The sequence below is a fragment of the Acomys russatus genome, chromosome 1 (genome assembly GCF_903995435.1).
Source record: "Acomys russatus chromosome 1, mAcoRus1.1, whole genome shotgun sequence".
NCBI lineage: Eukaryota > Metazoa > Chordata > Mammalia > Rodentia > Muridae > Acomys > Acomys russatus.
In genome coordinates, this window is record NC_067137.1 from 85728552 (window position 1) to 85737451 (window position 8900).

Genomic DNA, 8900 nt, shown 5'->3' on the forward strand with positions numbered 1-8900 from the left:
AAAACCTTCAGAGTATGCACATTACGTTATGCACACCAAGCCAAAGAGAACATACTGACCTATATGCCAGCATGTTTTGCACTACCCTGATAGGTTGATTCATGGGAGGTTAGCACTAGCTGTTTAAATAGTCATTGCTTTGATTAAGCTGATAACAGAAGATCTGAGAGTTCCAAGTCACAGGAATAATGATTATTCTCACTTCCTTGATAAACAGGTAAATCCAGATGCTCACCTTGAAGCTTGCAACAAATCAGAGAATTGGTTACACAACACCCTGAAACCTTGAAGCTCTGAGAACTCACCTGTCACTTGCTCTATGTAACTGCCCCCACACCTTTGGATTTAAGCGCCTTTTACTCAGTTAAAAAAAAAAAAATCCTCTCCCCACTTTCTTCTTCTTTTGAGATTGGAGATCATGTTCTAGATAAAAGTGCTCTGCCACTGAGCTACGTACAGCCCACCCCAAGTCTTCATGTTTTTTACAGTCTTGTCAGTTTCTCCTCCTCCTCCTCTTGCTCCTCCTTCTTCTTTTGCTTTTCGAGACAGGGTCCCTCTGTGTATCCCTGGCTGTCCTGACTCACTTTGTAGACCAGGCTGGCCTTGAACTCACAGATCCGCCTGCCTCTGCATCTCAAGTGCTGGGATTAAAGGCATGCACCACCCACCACCCCTGGCTCAGAGATTGTATTTCTATATATCTAGTACTCTTCACAGTAAACCAAACTAAAATGTACTAGGTTACTTAATTCTAGAGAATCAGAGATTATTCAGATGAAATTGATAATCCATTTACATACCCCCCCCCAGGAGACAGGCTTTCTCTGGGTTGCCCTGGCTGCCATAGACTCACTTTGTAGACCAGGCTGGCCTCCAGCTCACAGCGCTCTGTCTGCCTCTTCCTCATTTTAAAAGAGCAAACAGTGTCATAATTTCTTTAAGGAGAATTTGTGCCAGCAGTTAAGAGTGCTTGCTATGCTTCTAGAGGATTTAAGTTAGGTTCCTAGTATACACATAAATAAAAATGTGTTTTAAAACAAAATCTTATATATAATTATACATATAAAACTAATAAAATAGAACTATCTGGAAGTGGGTAGGAAATTCTTCTTGGTCTAAAATTGGAGAAAATGGGAATGGACAGATGGCATATTGGTTAAATGGCTCACAGCAGTAACTCCAAGGCTGGGCGGTGGTGGCAAGCGCCTTTAATCCCAGCACTTGGGAGGCAGGGAGATCTTTGTGAGTTCGAGGCCAGCCTGGTCTACAGAGCAAGTTCCAGGACAGCTAGAGCTGTTACACAGAGAAGCCTTGTCTTGAAAAAACGAACACCATTGATCCCAGCACTCAGGAGGCAGAGGCAGGTGGATTGCTGTGAGTTCGAGGCCAGCTTGGTCTACAAAGAGAGTCTAGGATAGCCAAGGCTACATAGAGAAACCCTGTCTGGAAAAAGAAAAGAAAAAAAAAGAAAAAAAAAAAAAAAAAAGGAATTTAACTTCAAGAGCCAGGCGTGGTGCACATAGAATAGAATAAACGGGTAAAACAAGTTATGAGCTAGTTGGGTATGAGCAAAGTATGTTCTAGGCATTTATTAATAATAATAAAAGTCTCAGAGTCATTATTTGGGGAGTGCATATTGATATTTTAACCCATATAGGTAATTCCAATAGGAAGAATTATGCTGGCATCAATCAGCACCCTTAGCACAGTGTTGAGATGTGGACATGTAAGGTAAATGTTTTCTGGCCAGGTAAATCTGCATGATTGCAGCACACTTTACCCTGAAATCCTGGCCCTCACTGATTTACACACGGAGAGCAGGATTACGCCTATAGCTATTGAACTCCCAAACTTAGCCAATTTTCTTTGCCTGACCTTTTCTGCTCCTGTATTTTTCTCTATCTGGGTCAGCCTCCCTCGGATCCTGTCTCTACTGCCTGGGGCAGCTCCTCTGGCAGTCTGCAAATCTCTCAGGAGCAGATCCCATGGCATCTGGAACTCCAGAGCTGAGCCACCTGTGCAGTCTCCACATCTTTTTTGAGATAGTCACTGAATCTGGAGCTGGCTGTTCTTGGCTAGACTGGCTGGCCCGCAGCCCCCCCTCCCCCCACCCTCACCCCCTACCAAGGACCTAACTGCACCCTCTCTGTGTGCTAGAGTTACAGCGGCTTAACTGGGAAGCCTGGGTCTTGTGTAGAAGCTGGGGGGGCCTGAGCTCAGCTCCTCCAGTTTGCATATCAAGCGTGTCACCCCACTGAGCCATCGCCTTCTTTTGTTTGTTTGTTTGTTTTCTTTTGGTTTTTCAAAACAAGGTTTCTCTGTGTAGCCCTGGCTCTCCTGGAACTTACTTTGTAGATCAGGCTGGCCTGGAAATCACAGAGATCTACCTGCTTCTGCCTCCCGAGTGCTGGGATTAAAGATGTGCACCACCACCACCTGGCCTTTGAAATGAAATCTTACCCAGAGGGCATATGAGATGGTTTAGCATGGTGGTTCTTAAGCTGTGGGTTAATACCCCTTTAGGGGGGGTCACAGGGTCCCCTAAGGCCATCAGAAATATCCGATATTTACATTAGGGTTCACGACAGTAGCAAAGTTACATTTATGAAGTAGCAACGCAAATAATGTTATGGTTGGGAGGTTGGTCACCCCAACGTGAGGAATTGTATTAAAGGGTCTCAGGATGAGGAGGTTGAGAACCACTGCAGTAGCAGGCAAAGGTGCTTGCTGCCAAGACTGACAACCTCAGTTTGATCCCTGGGACACATAGGTTGGAAAGAGAGAAGCTACTCCTGCAAGTTTGTCCTTTGACCTCCACATGTGTGCCATGACATGCATGTCCCCTCCCCCACCCGCAAATAAAAAATAAATGTAACTAGTATCTTAAATAGTATAGTGTGGCAGTGAAATTGAATTTATTTTTTTGTTTCTAAAATGTTAATCCTACTTATCTACCAGCTCAAGATAGTTTTCTTGGCTTCCCTCTCTCTCTCTCTCTCTCTCTCTCTCTCTCTCTCTCTCTCTCTCATTTTTCGAGACAGGGTTTCTCTGTTGTAGCCTTGGCTGGCTGTCCTGGACTCTCTTTGTAGACCAGGCTGGCCTCGAACTCACAGTGATCCACCTGCCTCTGCCTCCCGAGTGCTGGGATTAAAGGCGTGCGCCACCATGCCTGGCATTTTCTTGGCTCTTTTCTTAAAAAAATTCCACTAGAAAACTCCCAGGTGCCAATGACTGAAGAGAAACACAAAGACTATGAAATGCTTGTGAGTTAAAGGCCAATGTTTCTCAAGCATCCTAAGTGACAAATAAAGATTCTAAGGGAGAGCAGGGTTTGGTGGCACACTCCTTTAATCCCAGCACTTGGAGGACAGAGGCAGGAGGGTTTCTGTGAGTTCGAGGGCAGCCTGGTCTCTATGTAACAGAGAAACCCTGTCTCAAAAAACAAAACAAGAAACAAACAAAATGAGGTCTGGAGAGATGGCTCAGAGGTTAAGAGCACTGACTGCTCTTCCAGAGGTCCTGAGTTCAATTCCCAGCAACCACATGGTGGGTCACAACCACCTGTGAGATCTGGTGCCCTCTTCTGGTGTGTAGGTGTGTATGCAGACAGAGCACTGTATACATAATAAAGACATAAATCTTAAAAAAAAAAAAAAAAAAGAAGAAGAAGAAGAAGAAAGAAAAAGAGTCTAAGGGGGCTTTTTCTGTACATCGAACCTCAGCAGGGAATCCCCTCTGCTGGCAAAACCCTAAAGGAAAAGCCCACCCACTGCTGTATATATGAAAATACTTCTAGAATGAGGCGATCAGATGGAAAAGGAATCATTGTAGCTGCTTCTGGGAGTGGCAGCAGGTGCCAATTGGTACTGTTGTCAGATTGAGACATACAGTGAACGCCAGCCACTAAGGTAGACCCAGTGAAATCCAAATGACCCTGACCCAGCTAGGATGGAATTGAGCGTGTGGGGCTCTTCATGAATCAGAAGCCATGGAATCCCACAGTAGTTAATGGAAAAGAAGGGCTGGGGTCGTGGCCCTGTCGGTAGAGCGCTTGCCTAGCAAACATGAGACCCTAGGTTCCATTTCTAGCATATGATGAGACTGGGTGTGGTGGCACCTGCCTATGATCCTCATAGTATTTCAACAGGTACAGGGGAAGGCTATCCAATTGGTGACCCAGAACCCATGAGAAAGCAAGGGTGAGTGGACAGGGAGGGAGAAAGGAGAGAGAAAGCACACAGCTCGGTGACTAAAAATAAATATCCTTTCCTTCCAGTGACTATGGTCCCCAGACATCAGGTCTGAGGTAGCTATTAAATTGTTCCTTCTCACTCTGTTCTATAACTTAGATGGAATTTTCTCCTCTGTCTAGACACCAGGGTTTGAAGAGGGCCCAGTGAGAATGAAGTTCCCATTAGGAGGTAAACAAGTGGCACAAAAAAGCTATTACGTTCTCTGCTGCGCTTGGAAAATTGTGGCAATTCTTTTAGCACAGAGCCAGCTGCCACTGCAAAGTGTCAAACGGCACTAGAGCTTGGTGCTCTCTGACAGAGTTTTTGACACGACAGGCAGAGGCTTACTCACTGCACCTTGCTTTCTCATGACTCCAAGATTGACCCAGCTTGCCTTTGTCTTTCCTCTCCTCCCCCCCCCCCCCCCCCCGACCTTCCTTCTCTTCTTTCCCTCCCTCCCTCCCTCCGCTTCCTGTGCTAGGCAAATGCCACTGAGCTCAGAGCCTTAGTCTCTCATTTACTCTTCGGTTTATTGTCTTGGACAAGGACTCAAGAGCTGGTCTTGAACTTACGATACAGTGGAAAGTGACTCCAGATTTGCCTACTTTCACCTCCCACAGACTGCGTTGTAGATAGGCTCTACACACTTGGGCACAAAGCTTCTGAAGGGAGACTTAAGCAGTTGTCAAAGGGTTTGCAATAAATGAAAAATAAGGCAATTGGAAAAAAAAATCACACTATTAACTGCAGAATACACAATTAACCAAACCTGGCAGAGCGTTCAAGCCTGAAATCAAAGACTGAATTTGAGGCCAGCCTGGACAGCGTCTCAGTCATCTTTGTGTCTTGATGCTTGCCTGTAATCCCAATACTTGGGTTAAAGGAGTTGAAGGGCAGAATAGGCCATATGATGAAATCCTGTCTCAAGCAAACAAAGGAAAGGGTGTTATTTCAAACTTTTTCTACTTTAAAAAAAAAACAAAAAAAAAAAACTGTGGTGGTTTGAATGGAAAATATCCCTCATGGGCGCATAAGGAGTGCCACTATTAGGAGGTGTGGCCTTGTTGGTGTGGGTGTGGCATTGTTGGAGGAAGTGTGTCACTGGGGGTGGGCTTTGAGGTCTGTGGGCTGGGCATGGTGGTGCACGCCTTTAATCCCAGCACTCAGGAAGCAGAGGCAGGTGGATAGCTGTGAGTTCGAGGACAGCCTGGTCTATAAAGCAAGTCCAGGACAGCCAAGGCTACACAGACAAAACAGAACAAAACAAAACAAAACAAAAACCTACAACTGTGGCTCCAACTAGCCTAGAACTCATTATGTAGACTAGGACAACCTCAAAATCCTGACCATCCTCCTGCCTCAGGCTCCCGAACATTGAGAGTACAGATGCCACTACATCACCCCAACATTCCAAACGTAATGTTACAGCTTGTTGTCTGTTTCTGCACTCACAAATAGAATAACCTTCCATGCAGTTAGCGAATGCACACATATATGATACAGCTAGACAGACGGGCCCTGGCACATGTACCTATAAATTCCGGTGATGAATCGTTTGAGGATTTATTTTGACCTATTGAAATTTGCAATCCCTTGTTGAATAGTCTAAGGAATTCTTAGCTGGGCATGGTGGCGCACGCCTATAATCCCAGCACTTGGGAGGCAGAGGCAGGTGGATCGCTGTGAGTTCGAGGCCAGCCTGGTCTACAAAGTGGGTCCAGGACAGCCAAGGCTACAGCAGAGAAACCCTGTCTTGAAAAACCAAAAAAAAAAGAAAGAAAGAAAGAAGGAAAAAAAAAAAAAAAAAGGAATTCTCGTATATACACCAGACTCACAAGTTACTCAGAGCTTGTACACTTCTCCCTATGGTAGATCCACTCACTTGTTCCTTTTTTGTGCACATTCATTTTTTTTTCTGAACCATTTAAATTGAGTTCTTAGGAGGCTTAGAAGACAGCTGTTCCTTTTGCCACCAGGTGCTTTTGTGAATATTGACCAAAACAGGGCATTCTTTTACACAGTCTGTACAGTGACCTAAATAAAAAAATTTTTTTTGATATTAATCCTTTACTATCTAATCCAAAGTCTAGTCAAGTTTCATAAGCTGTCAAATGGTATTCCTCAAAGCACTTTCTTTTTTTCTTGTGCAGAATCCAACTTAGATTTAGGTATTATGCATGGCTAAGATAGCTCAGCAGTCGCTTTGTACCTGGCAACGTTCCTCAGAGCTGGAAGGGTGGTTAGCTATTTTGTAGACTGCCAATAAATTTGGTTTGGCTAATTTAATCATAATTAGATTTGATATATGTGTTTCTTGAGAGTTACGACAGGAGGAACACCTTGTCTGATTGCTCTGGTGTGGCTAATGTTCAAGATAAATCATTGGCTGAAGTTGGGTGCTGCCAAAATTTTCTCTCATAAAGTCAGTATTTCTCCATGTATAAATACTAAGCCGTGTAGTGGATGTAAACATGCTTTTGTTTTGATCCCAGGTGCGGGATGTGGAACAGACTTGTGTGAGCGTGTGCGGTGTTTTTCTGCTGAAAACAGACTTGTGAGAGAACAGGTGATGTCCACTGGAAGAGGAACTGCCTCTTGTGGGGGCATGGTTTTCACCAGATATAGAATTATAGGATTGGTTTCTATTTCTTTCTTTTCTTTTTCTTTTCTTTTCTTTTTTTTTTTTTTTTTTTTTTTCTTTTTCTTTTTCTTTTTCTTTTTTTCGAGACAGGGTTTCTCTATGTAGCCCTGGCTGTCCTGGACTAGCTTTGTGGACCTGTCTGGCCTTGAACTCACAGTGATCAGCCTGCCTCTGCCTCCCGAGTGCTGGGATTAAAGGCATTCGCCACCACTCCCAGCTTCAGTTTCTATTTCTGTGTAAATGTTGGTTAATATCAATTACTTAGTGAAGGGCGTTATGCTGACTTCAGAGAACAAACCCAGTCTGAAGATGTAGCAGTTGAACAACGTCGTGTTGCAGCCTTAAGAGCTTGGGACATGGCTGAGGAGCCTGGTGAAACAACCACTTCATTTATTAAGGCATTCCAAGGCCCTGGAGAAGCTTTCATCCCTGGAGAAGCCTTCACAGAGTTCTTAGAGATTGGGTTCAGCTCCAACTAGAGCCATACCAGACCCTGGGTGCAGGGTCCCGCCCTATTTCAGCTCCTGACCTGACTTCCTTCAGTGATGAACAATGACATAAAACTATGAAGCTAAAATAAATCCTTCCCTCCCAAAGTTGATTTGGGTCATAGTGTTTTATTGCAGAAATGGAAACCAATCCTGTGATTCTATAAAATCATCTTTGAAAAGGCATTCTGATATATATGTCATTTTCTGGGGCAGGGTCCCATGTAGCCCAGGCTGACCTCAAACTTGATATGTAGCTAGCAGAAGGGCTTCTTGCCTCTATTTCCCAAGTGGTCATATTACAGGTGTGGGGTCCCGCACTTAGTTCTGTGTTGTGCTGAAACAGAAGGCATCTAGTGCTTTGCTCAAGTACTTTCCCAGTGCAGCCACTTCTTCACACTTCCTTCCTTCTGTTCCTTTTTTTTGTTTTGGTTTGGTTTTTTGTTTGTTTGGTTTGGTTTTTCGAGACAAACTGCACTGAACTGTACTGTACTGTACTCCTGAACTCCACTGTACTGTTTCCACTGACTCTTCTTCTGCGCTTGCTCTCTCTCTCTCTCTCTCTCTCTCTCTCTCTCTCTCTCTCTATCTATATATATATATATATATATATGCTGTTCTTAAGTAGCTTCTTTTCCTTTTCCGTTCTCATGAGAGTCTGTCCCTCAATTAGATGTCTTTGTTTGGGATTGAAAGTGTGAACTAGCAGAGCACGGCGGCACCTGCCTTTAATCCCAGCATTTGGGAGGCAGAGTTCGAGTCCAGGACAGCCAGGGCTATTAAACAGAGAAACCCTATCTCAACCTGCCCCTGCCCCCCTCCCCCCCAAATTCCTCTATAATTTTGAAGTTGCACTAAGTGCATTCTGCATTATGAGATGACCATGAACCACGATGGGCACGGGTAAACACAGTGCCATGATCTAGATGTAAAATGGTCCATGGGCTTAATCACTTGCTCCCCAGCTGGAGGTGCTGGTTGGAGATCTACAAAGTGAGTCCAGGACAGCAAGGGCTACACAGAGAAACTCTGTCTCAAAAACAAAAGAAAATAAAGCAAAACAAACAAACAGAACATTCAGGTCACAGTCTATCACTGAAGGAAGTCAGGGCGGAACTCTTGGCAGGAACCTGGAGGCAGGAACTGAGGCAGAGGCCATGAAGGAATGCAACTTACTGGCTTGCTTTTTCTGACTTGCTCAGCCTGCTTTGTTATACTACCAGGACCACCTGCCCAGTGGTGACACCGCCCACATTGGTCTGTACTCTCCCATATCAATCATTACCTTAATAAAGCAACTGCCCCATAGACATGTCAATAGGCCAGTCTGCTGGAGGCAGTTTCTCAATTCAGATTCTGTCTTTCTAGGTGACACTAGTTTGTCTCAATTTTTAAAAAGCCCAACATGTACATACACACATATATGTATAAATATGTATGAAATATACATATATGCTTACATTTTAATAAAAAAAAATAAATACACCTTTAATCCCAGTATTCAGGAGGCAGAGGCAGGAGGATTTCTATGAGTTTGAG